Below are 27,501 nucleotides of genomic sequence, written 5' to 3'. Positions count from 1 at the left end.
TTTCTTTCTAGCAAAGACCTTGAAATTGTGATCCATGCACTAATTTCGTCACGATTGGACTACTGCAATTCCCTGTATGTTGGTCTACCACAATCCACACTGTCTCGGTTGCAGATGATTCCAAACTCTGCAGCCAGATTGCTGACAGGAACTAGAAAAAGTGACCATATCTCCCCTATCCTTGCCTCATTCCATTGGCTACCCATACAATTCAGAGTTGATTTTAAGGTTCTATTCACATACAAAGCATTGCACAACATGGCCTCGGATTATATTTCTGATCTTATTAAACCATACACAGCTGTCAGATCATTAAGATCTTGTGATCAGTCACTTTTATCTGTCTCTCGATCTCGCTGCAAATCAAAAGGTGACAGGGCTTTTTCCGTAGCCGCCCCAAAGCTCTAAAACAGTTTACCTTTGGTTATTAGGACTTCTCCAACACTGGGTGTTTTTAAAACTAGTTTAAAGACTTACTTTTACACATTAGCATTCGATTGATGTTGGGTTTGTATATTTATCTGTGTTGGGGTGCGGGGGTGTGTATATGTATTTATATGTGTGTATATGTATGGGTACCTAATTGTGTGCTTGTAAAGATCTCTTCATATACATGTGCACATCTTTTTTATAATTAGGCACTTCCAACTATGTATTTACAACTTTGTCTGATTGTCTTGATACTTAATTTTATCCTCATTCTTATTTTTATTCCTTTCTATTTCTATTTCTTTTATTTTTAACTGTTTTATTGTAAAGCACTTTGGATCAACTACAGTTGTGTTAAATCTGTGCTTTATAAATAAACTTTGACTTGACTTACCTAGCGAAACTATTGTCATTTTTTGACAAGAAAAAAATGCACTTTTAAACCACAACTTTTCGTCTAGGTCTGGTCCAGCGCGACCTAACGTAAATGCGTAATGACGTAGTGAGGTCACGTGTTACATATATAAAACGCACATTTGCGGACCATTGTAAACAATAAACTGACACAAAGACATTAATTAGTATCAGTTGACATACAACAACGTAGAAACGGTCCTCTTTCTCCACACTGGTAAACACTGGGACGGAGTTTCGCGTTCGTCCTCTGTGACCTCTTGACGTCATGACGTATTGTGTGAGGTCACGCTGACGCTCTCAGGACCGGACCTAGACGAGAAATTGTGGTTTGAAGGTGTATATTTGTTGTTTTTCTTGTCAAAAATGACAATCGTATCGCTAGATAAGACCCTTATGCCTCGTTTGGGATAATTTAGAGTCCTTTAAAACTCCGTTGAAAAAACTGTTACGTGTTGAGTTAAGTGTTAAGTGTTGGTGTCCATTAAAGTCCATTAAAATGAGAAAAAAACTGCAATGTTTTCCTCAAAAAACATAATTTCTTCTGGACAGAAAGAAAGACATTTTGGATCACATGGTGGTGAGTAAATTATCTGGATTTTTCTTTTAAGAAAAATGGACTATTCCTTTAACAACAAAGTTCCAATGTGTAATATGCATCATAGCTCAAACAAAAACAACAAACTGTTCTCAAACTGATACATGTGGTTGCTAAGGGTGTTGCTAAGGGCGCAGTGATAAACAGAACCGTTGGGTGAAGCAGTCTTAGGGGCTATTCACACCAAAAGCGCTTTAAACGCTTGGAAGCGCAAGGCGCAACGCACTGCCTTTTTTTTTAAAAAAGTCAATTGTCTTGTCAATCAAATATTGAAGCGTGAGCGCTCTTTTGCTGTTAACTGTCATATTAGCAGAAACTTTAAAAAGAGGGCGCTTGCTCTGACTTTGTTTGAGGGTGAGAGGTGCACAAACACACAGGAAAGAGTGAGCGAGTGGAGTTCGGCCCTGCGTTCCAGTTCGTTTTTTTATTAACTTTCCTCGCTAACTTCCCTCAGTCTCGTTCACTCGGATGTATGTCATTGCTTACGTTGTACTAGTGCCCACCAGAGTCCTGCAACGGGTCGGGTAAAAGTGTCTCAAACGGGTGGACTGTGACATTCCTAAAATTCACGGGCGGGGCCACGGGCGGATAATTAACTCCGCGCGGGCGGGTAGTAGTGCAAATAAAAATATGTGCAAAATTTGTATGTCTAAGGATGTGCACACCAAACTTTTAAACACGGCTGTTTTTCAGCCAAGCGCTTTTTAGCTGTGATACTTAAGCTGTGAGCCGGTTGGTTGTTGTGATACTTGTCCCGCCCCTTCTCCACTGTGATTGGACGGCCGTGTGAGAACTGACATTGACAAGCGGAGCATTTCACCCAAACTTGAATCTCTTTCAACTCTCGACGCACAGCGCTGAACGCGGAAAAAACGCTGAACGCTGGGTTATTTGAAAAACGGCTGCGGGGGTAAAAGCTTTGGTGTGCACGCCCTAATTACCATTACACGCGCAACATATGACATTTGACCCATCGAGTCACCACCACTACAACAGTGCGCGACCTTTGTTGATTCTTGTCGTAGCCTAGTTGGAGCAAGCGTTGCAGGACTCTGGCATAAAGTTTTGCTGTTGATAGCCGGAAGCTGAACGTCTTCTCTTAGAAAGCATTTCTAGACGAGACTTAGGAGCACAGCAGGGGTTGTGTAGGTAGGTTGTTCTTTTTCTTGGTTTTTTTATTAATATGTCTTTGTGTATAGTTATCAGGTTCCATTTGTGCCGATAGACTACTTAAATGGCACAAAACAGAGCGCACTTTAGCCTGTTTCATTAGCCTATTCATGACGCTGTTGTGATGTTGAGAGAGGTACGAGATAAAAAATAAAGCACTTTAATTGGAATGATTTTAACGTGTGTGATTTATGCGGGTACGGGTCGGGTAACGGGCCAAATATTAACGGGTCCGGGCGGGTGCGGATTAAATTTTGATATTATCACGGGTGACAGGTCGGATCTGATGCTGAACTTTGCGGGTACGGACGGGAACGGGTCTCCAAAAATGGACCCGTGCAGGACTCTGGTGCCCACTACTGCTGAAACACTTGAAGTAGGTTCAAATGGGTCGCCCTAAGCCCTTGATCACATGGAAAGTGGAGACCGCCCCCTCCATGTGCAAAGCGCAAGTTGCTGAAGTTGCGTCACAATCGTGATGCATTGTGGGATATGGAGCTGCCTGAAGTGTACATATGAAGTAGACTCACTAGCGAGGGTCTGTCCATACAAACTTCCCTCTTCCACTTGACAAAGTGGAACGCACTTCAAAATGGCGACAGGGATTCCCTCGAGGGGAAGTGTTTATGGAAGTTCGCGAGTGCGTGTCTAAAACTGGAACGCACCCCTGTTCTTCAAAGCAACTGTAAACTTCCCTTACCACAACGTAAGGTCCGCCTCTACCCTCATTCGATTGGACAATGGAAAGACGCGAATGACGTCGGGCGCTTCTCCGCTCTCAGCGCTCCTTCAAAAGCGCGTGCTGCGGCCGGCGGCAAAAACCGCAAGCGGCTTGGCGCGCAAAAACAGTGCGCAAACGCTCCCTGCCCATAGAAAATCATTCAAAAAAGGTGCCTGCAACTGCCATAAACGCTTTTGGTGTGATTAGCCTCTTAGCCGTGTTTTATTGTGAATAAAGCACAGCTATTGACCAATCAGAATCAAGGATTGGAACTAACCGTTTTATAAGTACATTTAACACTGAATGCTAAAGTTGAAAAAGTTGAGCTTGTCAATCTTAATTTTTACTCAGTCATCCAATCACAGTGTAGGGTGGTTGGACAAATACCACACCAACCGGTGCATCGTAACAGAATTATAATAGCAACATTATCGTACCAACAGTTTGCTTTATTAAAAGAGCACCTGGCATTTTCAGCTGCGTTTGAGCACTATAGTGAACCTTTTGGCGACACCTGGGGTTATGTCAGTAGGGAGAGCGAAAGATTTAATAAGCACAAATTGAACAATATGTGGGAAAAGGTGCGGTTTCTCGGACAGGGATTAGATTAGTCATAGACTAAAATATATGTAAGAGCTGTCCAAACTCACAACAACTTGCAATTGCATTTACATCAGTGCCCTTTGTGTTGCCTTAAAATGCACACAAGTAATGTTTTTTGTAGTAAGGCATTTTTGTTCAAACTAATTATATTTCATAATTAAACTAAGGCCTAGTCCTGGCTTAAGATAATCCCTGTCCAGGAAGCCACCCCAAAATGTTTAAGCCATCAGGTGCACAGATTAGCAAAAGTACAAAGGATAAACATGCAAAAGATAAAATTATTTATAATGAATCTAATAAATCCCTTATAGGTTTATATTGCTTTTTCTAGATTACACAACATAACTAATATACATGTTATATATATATATATATATATATATATATATATATATATATATATATATATATATGTTCAAAAGTTTAGGGTCTCTTACACTTGTTTCACATTTACCATTATAGTTATAGTGGAAAATGAAAATGGGAATCATTTTCCATAAAATCCAAAATAAATGAATTAGAAATTAGGAATTAAATGTATTAGTTTAGTGCAACGTTTAAGTGAGTTATTAAGGACAAAAGAATATAAACCACTGTCTACATTTAAGTATATGACAAAAATTTATGTGTGATTAGAAAGTACTTTTATAGAAATATTGTGCTTTTTTGTTGTACTTGAATGTTAAATTGACCCAAAGAGATCAATCTCAGCAAATTTAAGTTTAGAACCGCTGTATTATTCTTAATTCGGGTCCATATATAGTTTTTTGTAAACAGTGATGTACATTTTTGCACATGGAACATTATGAACTGATTTATTCAATTGTATATAGGTTAAAACAAAGCAAATTGTTACAAATGCAAAGCAATTTTTACAATTGAAAAGATTAATTATAGTTAAAAAAATGCACGTGAAACATTTAGTGTCAGAATCTCATGCCCAATAATATCCAAGAGGAAAAGAAACACAATACCTTGGAAAAGTAGACAAAGTAACAGCTGTCCTTCCATCCTTGAATCAATGTGTGCTTCTATGTACAAAAACTACAAAGATTCAATGTCATTTAATACACCAAATACAATGTTATGTGCAGAGCTGTAGCCTACAATTTTCAAAAGTTTACCACCCTACTGTTCTTATAACTTTCACTTTCTATGGGCGGTGCCTGTCACTACTCAATCTGTACTGGTTAAGCAGCCGATTCTGTTACCTTTTGGAATCTATGTACCCCACCAGTCGACTTAGCAACGTAAATTATTTTTCGTCTCATTTAGCGTTTATTGGGTGGTGCGGTTTATCATTATAACTAAAAAGTGAAGTTGCCAATACTGGGGTACAACTGGGCTTCCCTCTTTAAGATTCTAATTGGTCGACGGATACAACATCAGGGGCACACAAGCTGCTGATTCAGTGAATTAATTTCGAAACTTAACAAATAATAAATAAACTTATTACATTTGTTTTATCAGCAGATGAATATCAGTTAACCATAAGAGAAACGAGACTCAATTTAAATAATCGCTTTCCAAAATTATCAACTCTTTAAAGCAGTCAATACATTGCACACTGAGGACATCTGCTGGTTTAACGTTGGGTTACATTGGGTTATGTGACAAGGGAATCATGAAAATTTGAAATAAAACATAGACCACATTATGACATATATGACAGACTGATATAGATATATTAAAACATGATATATTGCCTGTGATAAATGTTCATATATACTAAACACTGAAGTAACACGGAAAGTGTTAGATGCTTCTTTACAGATTAAATAAATATAAATATTTTTTTGCATATTGTGTTTTTTGCATCAAACCATTATAAATGTGGTCCAACATTTAACATTAATAATTGCATATATAATTGTAAACTGGCAAAACTATAAAAAAGTAATGTGAAAAGATTAAGCACATTAAAAACTCTGTTCCAGAATCAACCACAGAAAAAAAACCTTCAAAAAATATTACTGTAGGTGATGAGAATGTTAGTGAAGGTAAGCCCAGTCAGCCACAAAGTGTAGTCAGACAACTATAAATTGTTTATGCTTCCAACAAATTTAATTTTTTTTTACAGAAATTATAATATTATTTATTATTGTTTTTAATATTGTCTTTAAATACAATTAGATTGCCATTACCTCTTTTACTTTTATTTTATGGTTCTGGGTAATTGTATCCTACGGAGCCCCTAAGGTGACATGGAGCAAAAATTAAATAAAGTTTAGTTTCATGAGCTCACGTGAAAGTTTCATGTGCTCACGTGAAACTTTCATGTGCTCATGTGAAACTTTCTTGTGCTCACGCGAGCACGTGAAACTAAACTAAAAAAAAAAAAATCTGCACATGAAGGTTTTGTGTGAGCACATGAAAGTTTCACGTGAGCACATGAAACTAAACTTAAGATTTTTTTTACTCCAATGTCACCTTAGGGGCTCGGTAGAATCATATGTCTTGTGTATAGCAGTGGCGGCTGGTGACTTCTTTTTTTGAAGCTCACGATGCGAAGTTCGTCACAACATGTATGTAGCTTGTCATGTGTGTGGTTCGTCATTTCAAAATATGTGTTCTGCGCTTTGAGAGACCGTGTGTGCATCACGTGTCATGCCAAAATAAGTGTCTGCTGCCTTGAACTTGAACTTGAAAGGAGACGCTCACGTGTGCCAGATATTCGCACAATCTCACGCGTAATCAGAGTTTACTGTTAAGTGAGTGTCTTGCGTGTATTTAGGGAACGCGAGCGTCTCTTTTATCATAAACGTTTTTTACGCGTCTCTAGCAGGCACTTATTTTGACAAAACACGTGATGCACACAGGATCTCTCCACACCCATGACACATATTTTGGAAAAGGGAACCACACACGTGACAATCCGAACATTTATTATGAATTAGCGCAACCTCGGAAGTGCAGTCACGAGCCGCCACTGGTGTATAGTAAAAAAATAATACACTAGTTACAATTAGGGTTGCCAACTTTCTGAAATGGAAATAAGGAAGGGGGTGGGGGGTGGGGGGTTACTGGGTCCGGTGACATGCTCCCACGGAAGAGAATTTTGAAAAAAAATAACCCCTGAAATGAAGACTTCTGGTGAAAATAGTGGAAACTAATTCATAAATTTTGATAAATATATTTCATACAACTTCTTAGGTCGAAATATTTAATGAATAGCAAAGCAGGCCTATGCCTAATAAGTATACAAGACTGAACCACATAGATGTGAAATATAAAGGCTATCATGATCATTTTGCCAACAATGAACCATGGTTTTGTTCATAAAACGTTTATAGTTTATAATACGCCCTCTTCAAAGACCCCACCACTTTTTAAACCTTGAGCTATCTAAATCCATAATTATTTAATAATAAACCCATCAGAAATGATTGACACATTATGAGACGGGAGGGAGCGGGACACAGGAACAGTAGAGGGAGAGCACACTTTCTTATCAACTATATTTGAGTTTTAAAAATCCACATAATTACATACCATATGAGCCTCTGGAGACTACTGACGGACAATCAACCTTGACATTGCTCCATCCTGTGCCCGCAGATTTTCACTCCTCTTGTGATTATCTCCTCATGCGTGCTGCTTAATATCACACACTCCGCCGTGACAAACAGAAAAAACGCGACGGCATATGGTACACTTGGCCTTGGATTCATTGTCCCTCACGCATTTCAGCCACGGGTACTCATTTTCCCATTTACTTCTATATTTTTGTGCTCGTTTCTTTTTCGCCGGCTGCTCGGATGCAGTCATTTTTACATTTCCCGCTGTTGTCACTTGTTGTCATCGTTGCTATGATACGTGACATCACAATGACTGAAACGACCAATTAAAAGCAAGATGTTAAAACGCTACGCTGATCAAAGACAAACAGAGGGAGAAATTACCGCACCCTCAGGGTTTTCTTATACAAATGACGCGGTCTTCGTTCATGGCTGACATATTAGAAGCTATGTGTCTGTCATGTATTTGCACTGAATTAATTTTCATAAAATACGGAACAAACTGCGTTCCGTATCAGTTCAATACGGAACAAGAATTTTATGTGTCAAATACGGGACGATTCCGTATTATACGGAACGGTTGGCAACCCTAGTTACAATTGTTTTACATTATCAGGTAAAAAGTGATATAGTGGTATCTTTGCATAGGGCCCACAATCCAGTGCTATGCCCCTGGCCACGATATATATTTTTTGCATGTCATCGAGAGCTTCGTAATATACTATATAGATTTGTATATTATAATGTTTTACTCCTCACTCCCACCTATTTACCTCTCAGATACAGTCTCGATTTTAATCATCTTGCAACACACCGTATTGTTCATGATTTATTACTCTCCAGTTCATATTAATAGTGCATAAGACCTTGATGTTCCTGTATTTTTAATGGCATGCAGATTTCAAGACCATACCGCCACCTAGTGTATGTTTTTATAACTCTCATCTTTCATACCATTTTACCATTTAGGGGCTTTTTACACCAGGTCACTTCACGTGTTTTCTTTGATCAGATAGCTATCAGATTGTAAAAAGATCAGGTGTAAATGCCCTCTGAAACGTTTTCAAGATGGATTTAAATCGCTATAACCACTTCAGGAGGTGGGCTGGAATGCAATTTCAGACCAAACTGGACAAGTGTATCTGGTTGATGAAACCAAATATGACTGATTGCTATCCAGGAGGTTATTTTGTGTGAAGAAAGAGGAAAGCTGGTCAAACACCACACGTTCAAGAATCTTGGAAATTTTAAATGCTGTGGGGAAGGTACCAATAGAGGGTTTTCACGACGCGTCATCAGAGCGGTAGTCGCCATATTGGAGGCACTCCGCATTACAACAGACCACAGACACTGGAGTATATCCTGAACGTCGTCAAGGAAAATGGCTAATTATTGCCGCGTTTGAGATTGTACCATTAGGACAGTTTGAGAAGAACATTTGGAATATTATCGACTTCCAAAAGTTATTAAAAACCAGGGAAAGGAATGCAAGAAATTATCAGAGGAGGCGTTTGTGGTTAGCAAAGCTCAAGAAAAAGAGTAGTATTGTATTAGAAATAGGATTGAAGTACATAAAGTATAAAAGAAGTTTGCTTCTACTTGTTATTTAAAGAGTATTTAATATGTACTTTTAGTGTTTGCACAAAATGTACTTAAACACAACTAAAATTTGCGCTGCAATGCCTTAATGCCAGTGTGCTTAATTGCTCATAACAAATTTTCTATTGTAATGAAAATAATATTTTTAATAGTAAATGGAAAAACAATTATTGCTTTTGTTTTACTGTGTGCTTATTTTACTGTAAAGCACTTTGGTAGGACACTGGCTATTTTAAATTTGCTGTATAAATAAAGCTGACATAAATAAATAAATATTAAATATTTATCACATATGGGCTCGGCATGAAAACCAGGTAGTTGACTAACTTATATCGGGATATGCAACTGAAGAAAGAATCGCCGGGTCGTCACGGATCCAAAAAGAGTGAGCTAACTAGTATCTGCACCGCCTATAAATTGTAATTTCTCGAAATATCATGCCTTTTCTTGTGCTCCAAGTCCTATGCCTTTGTATCTTGGACGTGTTTTCTGTTGTTTAGACATGTCTACATTCACTTAAAGTTTCCAAAGCGCACAATAATCCTTTGTACTCCGTTCAGTTCTTTACACCGAGTGCCTCCACAATGGCCGCGCATCCGGGTTACCGCCCAGATCGTGACGTCGGTGAAAACCCTCTATGGAAAGAGATGAATTGATAATGTGGGTGAGAGCAAGGATAATTGATGGAAAGATGGCCTGAAGGAGATGGGTGGGTATGCGATCTAGCTGGCATGTAGTCGGATGGTTATAAGCAAATACCTTGGAAACGTCCACTTCAGATAAGAGAGAAAAGGTCTAACACATTGACTCCAGGCGATCTTATGAAAAACTTTCCATTATTTTACTCAAAGTCAACGAAAATCAAGCAGGACCAAAACATTTTACAGTTGATTGCTGTCAAAAAAAGTTCAGCGACGACTTCCCAAGTATAACAGCAGCAATAACAGTGTTCTTAAGTAAGTGTTAATCCCATAAATGTTTATTTTTTAATCAGTGTATACCACTAGTCAACTAAATGAATATAACATGGCAAAGATTAATGTACATTTATATATTGATTCAAGAGATTTATAGCATTTTGAAAAAAAAAACTTGTCATTCATTTATTGCATTTTGCAATTGCAGTTTTTTTAACAAATCTCTGAAAATCAAAGTATGGATTAGAATTTTTAATGCTATTATAACCTAAAGATGCTATGTAAAAGTTTGTAACAGAAAATATTGGTTTTCATCTTGTCACTTTCTTGGAATAGAAAACAAGTTTTTACCTAAATAAGTCAAAATGGATTTATTGCGTTTTGTAACCAAACTCTTCATTTCTACCCCCCAAACCAAAGCTTCCAAAAATTAAACATTTGCTGTGAGCTCAATACACATGAAGACTATTTTCAAACAGTTTTATTCATTGACATGCCATAATACAGTGAATAGTGTAGATGAATGTCATTCTGGATTGTTGGTGAATAGCCACTATGAACTGGAATATTGGGAAGTAAGATTGTAGGTCCCTTCAAGGATCCCTGATGGTGTCAAAAGGACATGAAGATAGTGCTTAACTTCTTTGTTCAATCCTTTTGTGTCCTGTTTCAAGTGGAAACAGTCTTGAAAACCACTGACATACAAGGGTTAACCCTACATTATTCTATGTATTGCTTATTGTATACCTTATTTTTTTTATTTATTGAAGTGGTTCTCAAGCTTTTCCAGCGTCCGGCCCTCTTGTGTACAGTGCATCTCTTTTTTCCCCCAAAGAAAATTTCTGACATAAAACAAACTTAAAATATCTCAAACCTAAAATTTGAATTAAACAAAACATATGAAATTATACAATGTAGTGCTGTTGGTGAGTAGCCTTATTTTTCTGAGGTTTAATTACACAGAATTTATGATAAATTAATGTTTTTTATCAAATGTCATAAATCTGTGGTGTGAGAACTGGTTCCCTTTCAATACGGTTCACTTCGCATTGCGTCAGTTAGCTGACGCTATGGGGGAAACTCCTGTTTACTCCGTGACTGAAGCCTATTGGTTAACGTCTGTACAAAGTACAGACCAATGACGTTTGAACCCGCGCGCGGGAAGTACACGTCCTTATATAAGCGCGGTTCAAGCGTCAGGAGCTCATTAATTTCTCCTTCAGCGCGAACCTCTCTCTGCTCCGAAGAAGAAGAAGCCTTACCTCGCCGTCTACAAAAGCCCTGCAGCGGAGTCCAGGCCTAGCGTCTTCCCTGCCCTTTCCGGCTGAGAACCGAAGACAGCAGAATCCAGGTCTAGCGTCTTCCCCTGCCGCTTTCCGGCCGAGAACCGAAGATAGCCTTCGCTTGCCGTGGTACGAGCCCTGTGCAGCGGACACAGGCCTGACGAGGTCTCCCCTGCGGCCGCCCGGTAAGATCAATATTTTTAATATAAAGCTGTAAGCTAAAAGAGCAGGCGCTGTTGTAATAGCGTCCAGCACAGCGGCTTGAGTGAGCCTCCCTGCTATGAATTTCCCCGAGCGCGTCACCGGTCTGGCACCTCCCACGCCGGGACCGCGCTTATATGCTTCGGTTGTCTTATCCATGTTTCGTGCTCCCCCTGCTGTTCCTCTCTCCCCGGGATGAACACACGGCGAGCCATGAGACTAGATGGATGCATAGACAAGCACACACGGACTAACCCCCCTGTGTTCTGTCACATCGCAACCGTTCATGCTTACAGAGTCCCTTCGCTCCTCTCACATTCAGTGGCGAGATCTCTGACACATATATGAATCCCCCGAGTGCATCGGGTGATACCGTTTATATGACGCATGGCTGTTCTGTCTGTGTTGCTGCTCCCCTCTGCCGTTCCTCTCTTGTTGAGATGAACAAGCGGGGGAACCGTAAAACTAGAAAGATGCATACGACAAGCAAACACGGGCGGATCTGCCCCTGTTCCCTGTCATAGCACAGCCACTCGTGCTCCACGCTCGCGGAGTCCCTCGCTCCTTTCCCCGCAGTGGTGAGGTCTCTTAACGGCGTAGTTAGCACGCAGTCTTACGGCTCGCTGCCTCTAAATGCAGCTGTCTAGTGTTCAACGATTACAGAGCTTCATGCCCCTCCCCTCCTGGAGCGGTGCGATCTAATTCGTCTGCTCGATAGGGCGGATTCGCCGCTATTGGAGCATCAAGAACACTCATTATAAGAGCTAACCGGCTCACTATTCGTCTATACAGAGCTTCATGCCCCTCCCCCCTGGAGCGGCGCGATCTCATTCGTCTGCTCGATAAGGCGGACACGCCTCTATCTGAGCGCTAAAACACTTATTATAGAGCTTAACCGGCCTGAGTCTATCTCACTTCGGAAAGCTCACTACTAGTCTGCCGGTCATTTCTCTCTGGTTTAGACGGAATCAGAGGCAGAACGAATTTGTTTAACATACTGAGGCCCGAATACCTCCCTTTATTCAGTCCCGTCCTATATCAGTGCGCTGAATATTGGTACATTCTTATATACCCGGTTTTTCTGCCCTTTTTAATAAACGGCAAAACCGCGGGCCTCACGGCAGACTTCCTCTCTGCGATGGGTTCAGTCTGACATTAAACCACCTAGACATACTGCTCTGCTCCGTGAGCCGTTCGGGTCACCGTCACTACTGAGGCTCGTGCACCTGAACGGCCGAGCTCTGGTCTTCGCAGCACAGCTGCGTCGACATAGAACTGTCTGGGGGAAGAGGGGTTAAGTCGCGCCTCGGCTGGACTGCCCTGAAATGTTTTCTGTGTGCTGTTTATCCAAAACATACTGTGTAATACTGTTGGTTATGCGACCTCACTATAGTGGCGAACGGTATTGAATTCCTCTAAAAAGAGTAATTTCCGTGCTTACTATACTGTGTATTGACACCCCACGGTTGTACGGTGTCTCTAAACACTTTCTCGCCTTACTGACAAGCAATCAGTAATACGCACACACGGCCCGCTGTCCATAATTCTATCGACGCTTGCCGAAAAAAACCCGGTTTGGCCATATACTGTGTATTGACACCCCACGGCTGTACGGTGTCTCTAACACTTTCTGCCAAATTCGCTCGCAGCCCACCTCAGTTTCTCCGCTACGATGCTGACGGCGCAAACGAGCACGGTCTTACGGCTGTCATTCTCTCTTCCTAGAGAAGGCAGCCTCAGACTTTTGCATGGCTCCAAGCATTTGAATCGCGCCCTCTCCGGACGGCTACTCAAAGGCTTACAGCCAAGCGGTTTATGACGTTTTTCGGCCATACAGCTGATTTATATCAGCGGATCCGAAGACGCTCACACCTCCGCTCCGCTCCAATACTCGGAGATATTAAGGGTAATATCAACCTGAAGTGAGCTTGCTACCCGCCACAATAAGTTTCAAAACTCAAAGCGCGCGCACAGACAGACGCGCGGCATCTCGTTTAAGACGGGCTCACGTACCCCTCTAACGAGCCTCAGAAAGCTGAATATCGTGGCATTCTGTTCATAAGTCCACTTCAGTTTGACTAAGCAAAGGTCCCGCCCCGAGCTGACGGCCGGGAAGCTCATGCTTAAGTTACACACAGCTGCATGAAGTGCTATCATTACGAGATCGCCAGCATCTGCTGTGGGTTGAACACGCTTTACGACGGCAATCAGCCTTCGGCGTGTGGAACGCCCGTTTGTCTCATATCAATCACCTTGTACTGTACATACGGTCCATTAAGGGGATGATTTTAGCACTGCAGCACTCTCGACCATGTTATTGTGATAATGCGGTCGGGCAAACTACGGTGGTTTCATTATTTACCGAACCAGACTGAGATCTCGCCCCCTGTACAAGCTGGCGAGTCATCTCCTTTATAAACTCATTGCATCGCTTTATAAGCTATGTTCAATCAGAGTGATACGCATCTCGTGCTTAAACTACCAAGATGCAGACATATTAACCCGTTACGATGGGCGTGCAGAGATTGCATCCGTGGGACACGACCTACATTACGTGCCTTATAACACGTTGACACGAGCTGCTAGGACCCCTTTCGCGAGGCGTCCTTATGCAAAGTCTGATCTATTCTGTCTAGTGACAGCGAGAGTCTTCCCCCCGCGAATTGTAGGTGGAACAGCTTTCTCCTCACTACAGAGGCTCGTGCACGGCGGCTTTCTCCCCCTGCGTATATATATATGTGGCGGTGATAACAGCGAACCACGCTTTTATGACCGACCATTCACTTTATTCATAAGTCTGTCATTTCTCAGATGCGGACGGTGCCCGAGGCGCAGCGCTCTGGAACTGTCCAAGGTCCTGTATGACAGATACGTCTGACGTACATCAGACGATCAGCTGTTCATCGGCGTCACAGATCACTCACTAGCGCACCTGTCAATACAGGTTATTTATGGATCGTTGACGTTATCACCTCCCGTGACAATGAAGTCTACTCCATGTATGGATTAGATCCTCGGGCATGGTCTTAGAAGTTTCTCATTTGACATTTGTGACACGGCCGGCTGGTCCCCGCCGTCCACGTTGTCAGTTTACAGCTTCGACATCCCTGCTTCGCGCACTACTGAGGTTTGTTGCATTAAAGGTGCGCCGCGTAAGCTCACCTGTATGCACGATATGGGTTTTAATTATATGCGTCCACCGTGCGCTTAGAGAAGCTCACATATGCACGCTATAACATTTCGGTATACACTAAAGATGCGCTCGGAAAAGCTCATCTGTATACACGGCTGTGACACATACATACATTGTTGTTCATCTGTGTACGTTCACGGTGCGTTGAGTGCCCACCGTACGTTCATCAATCATATCTGTACACATTCACGGCGCGTTCTGTGCATTGATTTATCTATACGCATTCACGGTGCACTGAAGGGTTCACCCGTGTACGCACAACTTATTATCAGAACACATGACGGCGCGCTTGAGAATCTTGCCGGCCTGTGCATTATAACACTCTGATTCATCTATATGCATTCACGATGTATTCAAGTGTTCACCTGTGCCCGTGCAATTTATAGTCAATACACATTTACGGCGCGCTTGGACAGCTCACCGATCTGTGCACTATAATACTACCTATATGCATCCCGATGCGCTCGAGGGCGCACCTGGGTTCACACTATTGTGGTATCTGTATAATCCCACGCTACGAACCGTTCTGCCGCATATTATAGTCAGATCGGCCGTTCGTGAGCTTCGCAGATCACTCACTATGTATGTCTGTTGCTTACAGTGGTTATTTAGATGGATCGTTGAAACCATCGCACTGGCTCACGCCCCTCTATGAGCTATGTCCTATATAGAGCCCACTCTGTGAGAGTTTGGCTTTTTCATGGGCTTGGTCTACAGGGGTATCTATATTTGATATCTGCTACACGGCCGGCTGGTCTTCGCCATCTACGTTGTCAGATTGTACAGCTTAGACGTCCCTGCCCTACGAGCGCAGGTTCTCTCAGCTCAATCATGCACGCTCATGCGTTTTATGTGTACACCACGGTGCGCTCAGCGAGCTCACCAACGTGACTCTGAATTTACTTATCTCGCACACCCGCGGCGCGCTCGGTATCTCGCCGTCTTGTGCTATGTTATGTGCCCCCGGTGCGTTTAAAACCCCACCGTGTGCGCGTCAACATTTTATATGGTGCTTACACATTGCTTTAAAGCTGTGAATATGCCGGGTATAGGGCCACACGCAATGTCTCTCCGGTAAGGCACTTCAGTACGTTGTGTATGCACAGCGTGATGGGATTACGTTCCCCCATAGCGTCAGCTAACTGACGCAATGCGAAGTGAACCGTATTGAAAGGGAACGCTTAGGTTACTCACGTAACCCCGGTTCCCTGAAATAACGGGAACGAAGCATTGCGTCACTTGCCGTGCTACAAACGTCTACACAGCGAGTGTATTCGGCTGCGCGCTTCAGTCGAATAATAATGAGCTCCTGACGAACCGCGCTTATATAAGGACGTGTGCATCCCGCGCGAGGGTTCAAATGTCATTGGTCTGTACTTTGTACAGACGTTAACCAATAGGCTTCAGTCACGGAGTAAACAGGAGTTTCCCCCATAGCGTCAGCTAACTGACGCAATGCTTCGTTCCCGTTATTTCAGGGAACCGGGGTTACGTGAGTAACCTAAGCGTTTCTTTTGCTTGAGCAAGACAGAAACACAAACCTATTTATGTTACTTCTGTTTTGGGTGATACGGTTCAGAGAGCGAATGTAAGGCATGTTTTACATAATAACTTAGCTATAATTCACACATATAAACATAGATAACCAGAGCAGAGTGTTGTCTCAATCACACATAGACATGTTCAGTCATAAGCACGCTATATGTGATAAATTTTTATGCATTTTTATTTGATTTGTCATTGAAGCATATCAAGGTGCATGGTAAATATTTGTAAAATGTATGGTGTGAAACTAGAGTATCAGGGGTGCGTTTCACTACAAATTTGTATTGCCTTCCTCGCAAACCTCCCTGTCTCATTAGCCACTTTATATCGGGCCTGTGGGAGCCAGGGCTTCAAACGGGCCTCACGGAGCCAATAGCCTCAGACCTCCAGCTGTGTAACCAAAATCACGACACGTTTGCATTGTCAAGCCAATAGCGCCGCAGCGCTTCAGAAAACCCCGCCCTTAATACGCCTACCTGGATGTCACACAACTCCGCCTGTTTTACCATGAGGAAGTCACTTCAATCTGACAGGAGACGGGAGTGAGATTGCATCATCATACAACAAACATAAAGAACATAACTGAGGCGGCTGTTTGCACGGTGAAAGCCAAGATGAGAAGATAGATGTTTGCTCCATCCGCGGTGTTACTCTTGAAGTTTATGTTGGCTGCACACGAGCGATCTCACGACGAGACAATATCAGATCAATAAGCAATGGTAAACTTTATGATGTAGGATAATTACAAATAAAGCGTTCATCTACCTAATGTGCCATTATACTATATACACAATATTTTAAAGAATATAACGAGTCCTAGTTTTACATTTATGTAAAATAATCTTATTTTAAAATACAGGTATGCACGTGTGTCTAAATATGTAACATTAAGTTTGTAATTATAGTTCTATGGCGATGTAAACATACTTAAGCTGGGCGCACACGGTGCGAATTCTGACGGTCGGAACGTCGTAAGCTCTCGCACACGACACGAGTGAGTTTATGCGAAAATAATTCGGATGCAGTCACACACGACAAGATTTTCTGTATGACTTGACGAATTTTGACGTAAGCATTTTCGCACCTGTGAGTGGCAAAATGTACAAAAAAATAAAACAAGAAGAATACGGCAAAGATATTGGCTTAAGTGCAGAAAACAGCCTGGACATTTCTGTTCTTTTGTATTTCTGTTTATGCATTCCGAAATTGCTATATAAGTCTAGTGCTGTGGCGGTGAAGTAATTTCTCTGGCAGTGGTTTTTCGTGCTAGCGCATATGCGGTTTTATCGTCTTAATATATCATGATTGTAGTGCCAAGTAAATATCTATATTGCTATTATCAATGTTGCATATATTGTTGCTTTTTTATAAATATGACCGTTTAAAAAACAAATTCAGTGGGCTTATTTATTTATTTGTAAATGCAGAATGAGGAGCATGAGGTAAAACGCAAGGTAAGCTAACGTAACACGTCTTTCCCTTCATGATTAAATTATTAAGACAATACATCTACAGCCAAATATTAATTTGTAAAACGAAAATCATTTAATTTAATATAAAGCACATTGTCTAGGCTTGTTTGCATTGTCTAGTGGAAATGTACGCGGACCCTCGGTCAATGCGGTGTCTTGAAGTAAAAGCATTTGTGCTCCTGTAACTGTACAAAATAAATGCCATACAGAAGGCATTGCATATTAATATATGGCATTTTCTCAGTAGGCCTATGTAAATTAATACATAGCAATACAAATATATCATGAAAACAAATTAATAATTATTTAAATAAAGTTTCAGAGATATCCTACATTTTTAGTCATTTATATATTCTCATCATTTCAGAACAAGCTAATGCTACCATAACAACTTACATTGGGCTATATCATGTGTTCCTTTGGTCGAAAATATGTAAAAAATATATATATATATGTGGGTAAAAAGTACGTTTAAACTCACTTGTTAAAGTGAAGCTCCATAATAATGTGGAAAACGTCGTCTCCGCGTATGATCATCATGTTTAATGTAGTCTCTTGTTCGTTGACAATTTATTTTGCATTTGTATGAAGTGTAAAACAATAAATGCATATCTTATAGCCTATTAAACATGGATTCCGTTGCTTTTTATTCTCTGTCGCGACAGCCCTTTTAATATCCATTCATTTATGATACTGTACTACAGCGACTTGGCACAGCTTGGATTACAGAAAAATTTCGACATTCTTTGTCCATCCTGTACTGTTTAAACCAGTGGTCTCTGCACAATAATTTTTATATTTATTTATTACATATTTTAGTTGGCTTGTTTTATGTTTAGATTGTAAATAATGATGAAACATATTAACAAGTAAAGAAAAATCAACAGTATTACAAAGTAAAACAAAAAAGTTTTAATATCAAAAAGTAGCCCTCGTTTTATTCATTGTGGTAGCCCTTATAGCCTAATCTACACTCTCTCCTGTTACCGCACACATCCAAAGCAGCTGTGACCGGACATCACAAAAACACGACAGGTTTTTTAGACAAAGAAGCTGATCAAGAGGTCGTCACTGACAGGACTGTCATATTTGTCATGATGTCGGTCACCGGAGTGTGTGTGTGCGCGAAACATAGCCAGCTATAGAGTTGTCGTCCAGATTTGAGGTAGCAGTGCCACATTTGTCTTTCTTCATGTGTGTTTTGTACATTCTGATTGGTCAACTTCAAGTGCTTTGCCGGATCGTCTCGTTCACCCGCACCAACACTACGAATTTATACCGACAGCTCCCGAACTTTTTTGACATGTTTAAAAATTATCGGGAGGTCGTAAGGTGCTCGTAACCTGCTCGGCTCGGCTCGTAATTCCTCTCACACGGTGCGAGCCGCGACCATACGAGCATGAACAATTTGCTCCCGAGATAAAAAAATCGCATGCGAGCTTCTACTACAGCAAAAATTGCACCGTGTACGTCCGCCTTTACACATTATGGGCCCTATTTTAACGATCTGAAACACAAATGCAAAGCGCAAAGCGCAAGTGACTTTGTGGGCGGATCTTGGGCGCTGTTGCTATTTTCCCAACGGGAGAAATAACTCTTGCGCCAGGCGCAAATCAATAAGGGGTTGGTCTGAAGTAGGTTCATTATTCATAGGTGTGGTTTGGGCGTAACTTCAAATAAACCAATCAGAACGCTATCCAACATTCCCTTTAAACGCAAGGGCGCAAGTTCCATGGCGGGTTGCTATTATTATGACGGATTTATCAGGCGCACGCCAGGAGCAGTTCACAGCCGAGGAGACCCACGTTCTTGTAAGAGCAGTCAAAGACAGAAAAGTTGTTTTGTATGAGGATGGGAGAAACCCGCCCAAATCAGCGTCAGTTAAACAGGCGTGAGAGGAAATAGCCACAATTGTCTCATCAACTGGCACCCCCATCGTTGCGCCAAGCGCTACAATGATATCAGGAGACGGGGGAATCCCAAGCTTGCCAGCATAAATCGGGCACACCGTGTAACGGGAGGTGGATCTGCCTCTACACAGAACCTGACGCCAGCAGAGGACATCACTCGTCCACCCTCACAAGCAGTCCAACCCCAAAGTACACTTACAAATCAAGTTCACATACATGAAGGTTTCTTATGTAAACATTTTAATAATTATTTACATAAAATAAACGTAATACAGCCACACAACAAACTTATGAAAATATTTTAATCGTTATTTGCATGAGAACTTTTTAACGCAGCCACACAATAAATAAAAACTATCACCACAATGCTCACCACTATGATTTCCCTTATCTCATGTGTTAATATTTTTTATTGTAACAATTTATGATTTGCCAAATTGTTGATATTGTTGAAAAATGATTTGTTGCATCTGTGTAGATTAGATAAGCAATGCGCGTTGTGCACGCTATACATTATGGTCAAGCATGCGCCCTTAAAATAGCATAATGAACCACGCGCAACGCGCCACTGACTTTAGTCTAGTTTTTTTTTGGTCAGTGGCGCAATTGTTTTTTGAAACTGCAGAATAGCATCAGGGATGGTTTGCGCCGGAACACGCCTCATTTTTTGCACTGAACCGCCCAGGGAGCGCAAGTTCATTCCCTAGTAGTTTGCCGACGTGCGTCTGTGGAGGGAAAAACCCGCTGTGCGCTGGTGCAAAATACGAATGATACATGCGGCACTGACAAAGTCAATTGCGCTGGGTGCAAGATAGGGCCCTATAAGAGGTGTGATATCTTTAATCATGAAAATGTTAATAGTTGAGCATCACATGAAACACAAGGTAACTAAACTGTCTAATAGCTATTTCAATAATGTGTCAATCAATAAATACTTTTGTCTATAAAGAACTGCCTCGAATAGCTGAATAGGACTGAAAATCACTTTACTTGCATCTCAAAAATCAAAACGTTTGAGAAATCATTAGAAAATGTACTCATTAAGAATCAACTCTGAATATACACAAGTATTTAAAAAGCTATGTTACAGTGGTTAAGTTAATGATGGTTATATTTACCATTTTGTGGCATCTTACCATTTCTGTGTTTCAGATGTGATCCTTATTAAGCAATCATTTTCAATAAACTGACAAGCAGCCGTAGTAATAATAGCGCGGTACTTTATTTACTTATGAAGTTTATATCAGTGCACAAACAGTGTATTTAAAGACATCTCCTCCAGACGGATTTCAACATCCATGGCTCCTGTCAACTCATCATCATCATCATCTTCGTTTCATCTCCTGCTCTTTCATCTGTTGCTGTATCATCTCTCATATACAAAATAAAAACTCCTGGATGACAAACTGAAAGCTTTACGTTGCACTCTGAAAAAAATCCGTAAAAAAACGGACAAAGTACTGTGTAAATATGAAGGAATTTTCCGTATTTATGTTTTACAGGCATTTATCTGTTTTTTTTAATAACATGTTGCATTATGGGTGCAATAACCCCTGCTGCAATCTTTCACTTTTGCCTCTCTATCACCATCTCTGTTTGAAACCTAAAATTACAACTTTCAGAGTTATTTTCTAACATGGATGATGTTTAACTTCTAAACAAATGCTGTCAGAACAAGATACAAGTGTTAAACTATTCCAGCATCCACACATGTGATTTAGTAGACAAATCTTCTTTCTGACGTGACGTGTAAGTCAAATGGATATTTACCACAACATTTATCACATTAAATCTACAGTTTGTGTTTGTTTTAGATTGATTCATTTGAAGTCACCACTATGGTGATTAGTGTTCCCTTTAGTTAGGCTTTTGTCTCTTAACCTTCCAGAACTGACTCTGCTCTTTTAACATTACAACAGTGTTTTTGCTTGTAGCAATTACAACTTGTTTGTTGCTTGAGGAAGGAGAATTGTCTATGATGTCATATAAACTTAGTTGTTTTTATGTTATGCTGCCTTACATTTCAATATGAAATGATAAAATAAAAATGATGAGCTGAAATGTATAGAAGTGACACTCTATGCTATTCTAAAAACACACTGTATTGAATAAGATTGCTGCAAATGTGTCAGCTGTGGTTTTTGCTTCAGAGATATCAACACTTTGGATACAAATCTCAACAATGGTGAGAGTAAATGTTAAGAAAGAGTGTTCTACAATCCTGGTACCCAGCATGCATTGCGGCATGAACCTTCGTTGTTGATTGTCACCATCGTTGCGTTTCATAGGCGGATTGAAGTGTCCCTAAAGACTACGGAAAATGTTCTGTAAATCTACGGACAATGTTCTATAAATCTACAGAATGTTCAGTTTTTGAATAAACGGAAATGTCTGTAAACATAACGGAAAAGGTACCGGTAATTTTCTGCCAGGACATTATCCGTTTTTTTACGGATTATTTTTTTAGAGTGTGGCATTTTTCTGTAAAACGGACACAAATGAATAAAGCAGCACATGTGATGTTTTGTATAAAGGGTTTGTAAATACACATACAGAATACCCACATATAAAGTTTGCTACATTCATATAAGAGTTAAATTAATCTCCAAAATACCAGAAAGCATGACTATGACTAATATAATAAAACCATGGTTACGTTTTCTAAGGGCTGACTAAAAAATTCAACAGAGATGACAATATAACACAAAAAACACAATAAACACCCATGTAAGACACTTAAGGCGGGCGTACACGGTGCGATTTTTGTTGTCGTAGGAGCTCGCATGAGATTTTCTTTCTCGGGAGCAAATCGTTCATGCTCGTATGGTCGCGGCTCGCACCGTGTGAGAGGAATTACGAGCCGAGCCGAGCAGGTTACGAGCACCTTACGACCTCCCGATAATTTTTAAACATGTCAAAAAAGTTCGGGACCTGTCGGTATAAATTCGTAGTGTTGGTGCGGGTGAACGAGACGATCTGGCAATGCACTTGAAGTTGACCAATCAGAATGTACAAAACACAGAAGAAGAAAGACAAATGTGGCAATGCTACCTCAAATCTGGACTACAACTCTATAGCTGGCTATGTTTCGCGCACACACACACACACACACACACACACACACACACACACTCCGGGGACCGACATCATGACAAATATGACAGGTCCTTTCAGTGTCGACCTCTTGATCAGCTTCTTTGCCTGAAAAACCTGTCATACGTGTTTTTGTGATGTCCGGTCACAGCTTTGGATGTGTGAGGAAACAGGAGAGAGTGTAGGCTACCACAATGCATAAAACGAGGGCTACTTTTTGATATTACAACTTTTTTGTTTTACTTTGTAATACTGTTGATTTTTCTTGACTTGTCAATATGTTCTTTTCATTATTTACAATCTAAACATAAAATAAGCCAACTAAAATATGTAATAAATAAATATAAAAATTATTAGACTCCGTGAAGAGACCACTGGTTTAAACAGTACAGGATGGACAAAGAATGTCGCAATTTTTGTGTAAATCCAAGCTGTGCCAAAGTCGCTGTAGTACAGTTTATAAATGAATGGATATTAAAAGGGCTGTCGCGACAGAGAATAAAAAGCAACGGAATGCCCATGTTTAATAGGCTACAAGATATGCATTTATTGTTTTACACTTTATACACGTATAATAAATGCAAAATAAATTGTCAACGAACAGAAGACTACATTAAACATGATGATCATACGCGGAGACGACGTTTTCCACATTATTGGAGCTTATGCTTTAACAAGTGAGCTTAAACGTTTTGTTCGGTATTTTTACCCACATATATATATTTTTTTTACATATTTTCGACCAAAGGAACACATGATATAGCCCAATGTAAGTTGTTATGGTAGCCTTAGCTTGTTCTGAAATGATGACACAATTTAAATGACTAAAATGTAGGCTATCTCTGAAACTTCATTTAAATAATAATTAATTTGTTTTCATACTATATTTGTATTGCTATGTATTAATTTACATAGGCCTACTGAGAAAATGCCTTATATTAATATGCAATACCTTCCGTATGGCATATATTTTGTACAGTTACAGGAGCACAAATGCTGCGGGCTCACTTTTACTTCAAGACACCGCATTGACCGAGGGTCCGTACATTTGCACTTAACAAGCCTAGACAATGTGCTTTATATTATATTAAATGATTTTCGTTTTACAAATTAATATTTGCCTGTATATTTATTGTCCTAATAATTTAATCATAAAGGGAAAGACGTGTTACGTTAGCTTTGCGTTTTACCTCATTGCTCCTCATTCTGCATTTACAAATAAATAAATAGGCCCACTGAATGTGTTATTTAAACGGTCATATTTATAAAAAAGCAACAATATATGTAACATTAATAATAGCAATATATATATATTTACTTGGCACTACAATCATGATATATTTAAGACGGTAAAACCGCACATGCGCTAGCACGAAAAATCACTGCCAGAGAAATTCCTTCACCGCCACAGCACTAAACCTATATTGCAATTTCTGAATGCATAAACAGAAATACAAAAGAACAGAAATGTCCAGGCTGTTTTCTGCACTTAAGCCAATATCTTTGCCGTATTCTTCTTGTTTTATTTTTTTGTACATTTTGCCACTCACAGGTGCGAAAATGCTTACGTCAAAATTCGTCAAGTCATACAGAAAATCTTGTCGTGTGTGACTGCATCCGAATTATTTTCGCATAAACTCACTCGTGTCGTGTGCAGAAGCTCACGACGTTCCGACCATCAGAATTCGCACCGTGTACGCCCAGCTTTATGCAATCGTTGTTTGTATTGTATTTTAAGTGTTTTGTATGCAAACGTTATGTAGCATGTTAACTCACCGACTGTAGATACCATCGTGACTCGAGTGATCGCTTCTTTAATACATGGACGATGAAATGATGATCCAACACACATCTTTAATTTCTTAGCACTGTTGCACTTTAAACACTTTGTTCTGTGCCTGAAACTTTATAAACTTCTCCCGAACCGGTAGCTGTGTGCGCCGGATCCTTAGCGTGGCGAGTTCGGCGTTGTAACGCGTCTTTGTTTTTTACACATGCAGATCTTTTTCTACAGTGCGAAGTACAAACATAGCAGGCATCTTCCGTTAAACAGTAAATTACTGGTGATCCCGATTATTTTTAAAGTTTTAAATCTGCAGACAGATGGATGTGGATCTTGCCAGAGACTCAGATAAACTCCGCCTTTGACCTTTACCACTCTCCTAGCCCCGAGAAGCCCGCTCTGGCCCAAGGTATTCGGCGGGCCAGAAAAGCCGGGCATTAAGCCCCAACGAAGCGCCAGTGAAGCACGATCATGCCCCGGAAGTGACAATGCAAACGCCACAGGCCTCGGCAGGCACTGGCACGCCCGCTTGAAGCCCGATAGTGCAAACACGGCTATTGACTTAGATGTGGTCATTGCTTACGTTGCATGATAACCCTTTAATCAAGTTGCTGTTGTGACATCACAATCGAGATGCATTGTGGTCTATGGAGCAGTTTGGAGGATGGACAAGCAGTTCAAGTGCAACCAATCTGTGAACAATCTCATAAACCAAGCTTATTGCTTACCAGTAAAATCTTATCTGCATTTTTGGCAGAAAACTTGTTCCTCTTTTCATATACAATATTTCCTGTTGTGCTAAAAAGTGCACCGAGGTAGATTTGTGGTTCTTGTGCAAGAGCAAAGCGGCCTGTATTGGCCTAACAAAAACAAGCGGCTGTCCGCATTGAAGAATAACTGTCTAGAGTTTATCTCTGATCATGGTCCTAAATTGCATTTAACAGCTGGGGGACAATAAACATAACATTTCTTAAAAGCAATTTTTAAAAAGGGATACAAATTATACAGCCGAAATTGTAAAGACACATGTGTACACAGAGCAAAGCTAGTATTAGTTTCTGTCTGATTCAATGAATAAATAGATTAATCTAGATAGATAACATTAAAATCACTAACATAGCGAACTCATTGAAAAACAACAAAGTGGCTCCTCTAAGTTTTGACATGGTCAGTCTATACAGGTTTTTTTCAAGACGAGTTAAAGCTAAAATTGCATCGATTGCCCTCTGAAGGCATTAATTAACCCCCTGGAGCCGTGTGGATTACTTCTGCACTTTTTGGGCTTGAAAGTTGTGGACACTGTTTTCAACCGTTATAAAGCTTGTAAGGACATTTACTGAAATAACTCAGATTGTGTTCGACTGAAAGATGATAAACTTATCTATCTCGGATGGCTTGAGGGTGAGTAAACCATGGGGTATTTTTCATTTTTGCTGAACTATCCCTTTAAAGCTTTGATGTATGGTATGAGATCTGCGATTGAAAATCTGCTTTTGAACGACTTATTGTGAAAAGTGTTTGTGCATAAAAACAGCTACAAGAGTTTCATAGACAACATTTTAATTTCATCAATAAATTGCTTCACAAGGTTTTCAAAAAAAAGTTAATAGATAAATTAAACATTTGTATTTGCTGCTGTGTGTTTAGCATTTACTGATGTTAGATGTTAGCAGATTTGTTTAGTTTAGTAAAACGTTTTCTAAAAAACATTACTCCACGTATTTTTCATGTGAGTACATCATGAGCATTATATCAAAATTATAGCTATATTCCCATGAAAATGTTAGTCAGCTTGTTATGCAGGTAAAAAAAAAACATTAAAATTGTGGTATTTCTAGAAAATAACAAACACTTGTATTACTGTCACAGCAAAAAAAAAATGCAAAATCTTGAAATCATGTTGTTTTAAAAGCCGATGATCTCAAGTCCGTATTTTTTACTGATATCTGAAAAAATTTAATATCAGGTTATGTGTATCGTATAGAATGAAAAGATATATTTTATGAGATATTTTGTTGTAAACCTTTACACAAAAATTAGCACAATAAATATGTCTTATAAATATACAGAATAAAAATGATGCCATTTAATATAATAATGCACTTACCTGTTGTAATCCCCATCTCCTCTACTGTTATTCCAGACAGCTCTTCCTTCAGACATCCGAGAACTATATAGGATAAAAAAATCTTTGAATGAGACCCAAGATAATATAAACACACACAAATATAGTCATGTTAGTTACCTGCGTCTCTTCTTGAATATGATAACTGCAGCGCAAAGCAGGAGCAGAAGTACAGGAACTATAACACACGGCCCATAAATCTCCATTCCAACACCTTGAATTCCTGATGATGATGATAAATTCACTCATCACAGACCATCAGATACAGAAAGCAAACTTACTTTCAAAATATGTCACTTACTCTTGACACTCAGTTCAGTTGAACCATTAACCATCTTCACTTTATCACCCCAAAACTTTGCAGTGCAAACAATTTCATCTATCTCTTCGTATCCGGTCGGGATAAAGGTCACAGTAGAGACTGTTTCCCAGACTCCTCCGCTCACACTCCTGTGGCTGACTGTTTCTCGGGCAGTCGGGATGCTCCAGGTGATGCCGGGGGGATGAGAGGGGCAGGTGTGGTTGACTGAGCATTTGACTGTGACACGCGTCCCGGGCTCAATGTTTTCAGGAAGCGATGACACCACAGGATTGTCTGGTTGGGCTTTTTTATAAAAGACACAAATATGTGATTTTTTTACATATTTGAAGTACTTGCAGATACTGTTTGTCATAGAAGTATTTGGACACTTAAAAATGCAATATATAAATGACATATTGTAGATAATTCAATGTCTGCAAACAAATGGAGAAGTAACTATTTAAGAGTATTACTATTCTGGAGATATTCTGAGAAGTAATTTGATCTATAACTTTAAACCAGTTGGTCTCAAAGTGTGTTTTCATAAAGATGTTTAGCCAAGTAAACACGTGTAGTTTATCGCATTACATGTTCAACTTACTTTTTGATGACTACAGTGTGTTAAT

At 40.1% G+C, this 27,501-nt stretch overlaps 1 protein-coding gene across 1 annotated transcript in view; it reads right to left on the bottom strand.

Moving 5' to 3' along the window:
* The window catches only part of LOC141361735 (uncharacterized), an 80,947-nt gene that overhangs the window by 49,126 nt on the left and 4,320 nt on the right, over positions 1-27,501 (bottom strand). The gene's annotated exons all lie outside the window — the stretch shown is intronic.

This window comes from Misgurnus anguillicaudatus, chromosome 24 (assembly GCF_027580225.2).
Source record: "Misgurnus anguillicaudatus chromosome 24, ASM2758022v2, whole genome shotgun sequence".
NCBI lineage: Eukaryota > Metazoa > Chordata > Actinopteri > Cypriniformes > Cobitidae > Misgurnus > Misgurnus anguillicaudatus.
The sequence above is the reverse complement of the archived record's forward strand: the minus strand, read 5'-3'. Positions and strand labels throughout refer to the sequence as shown.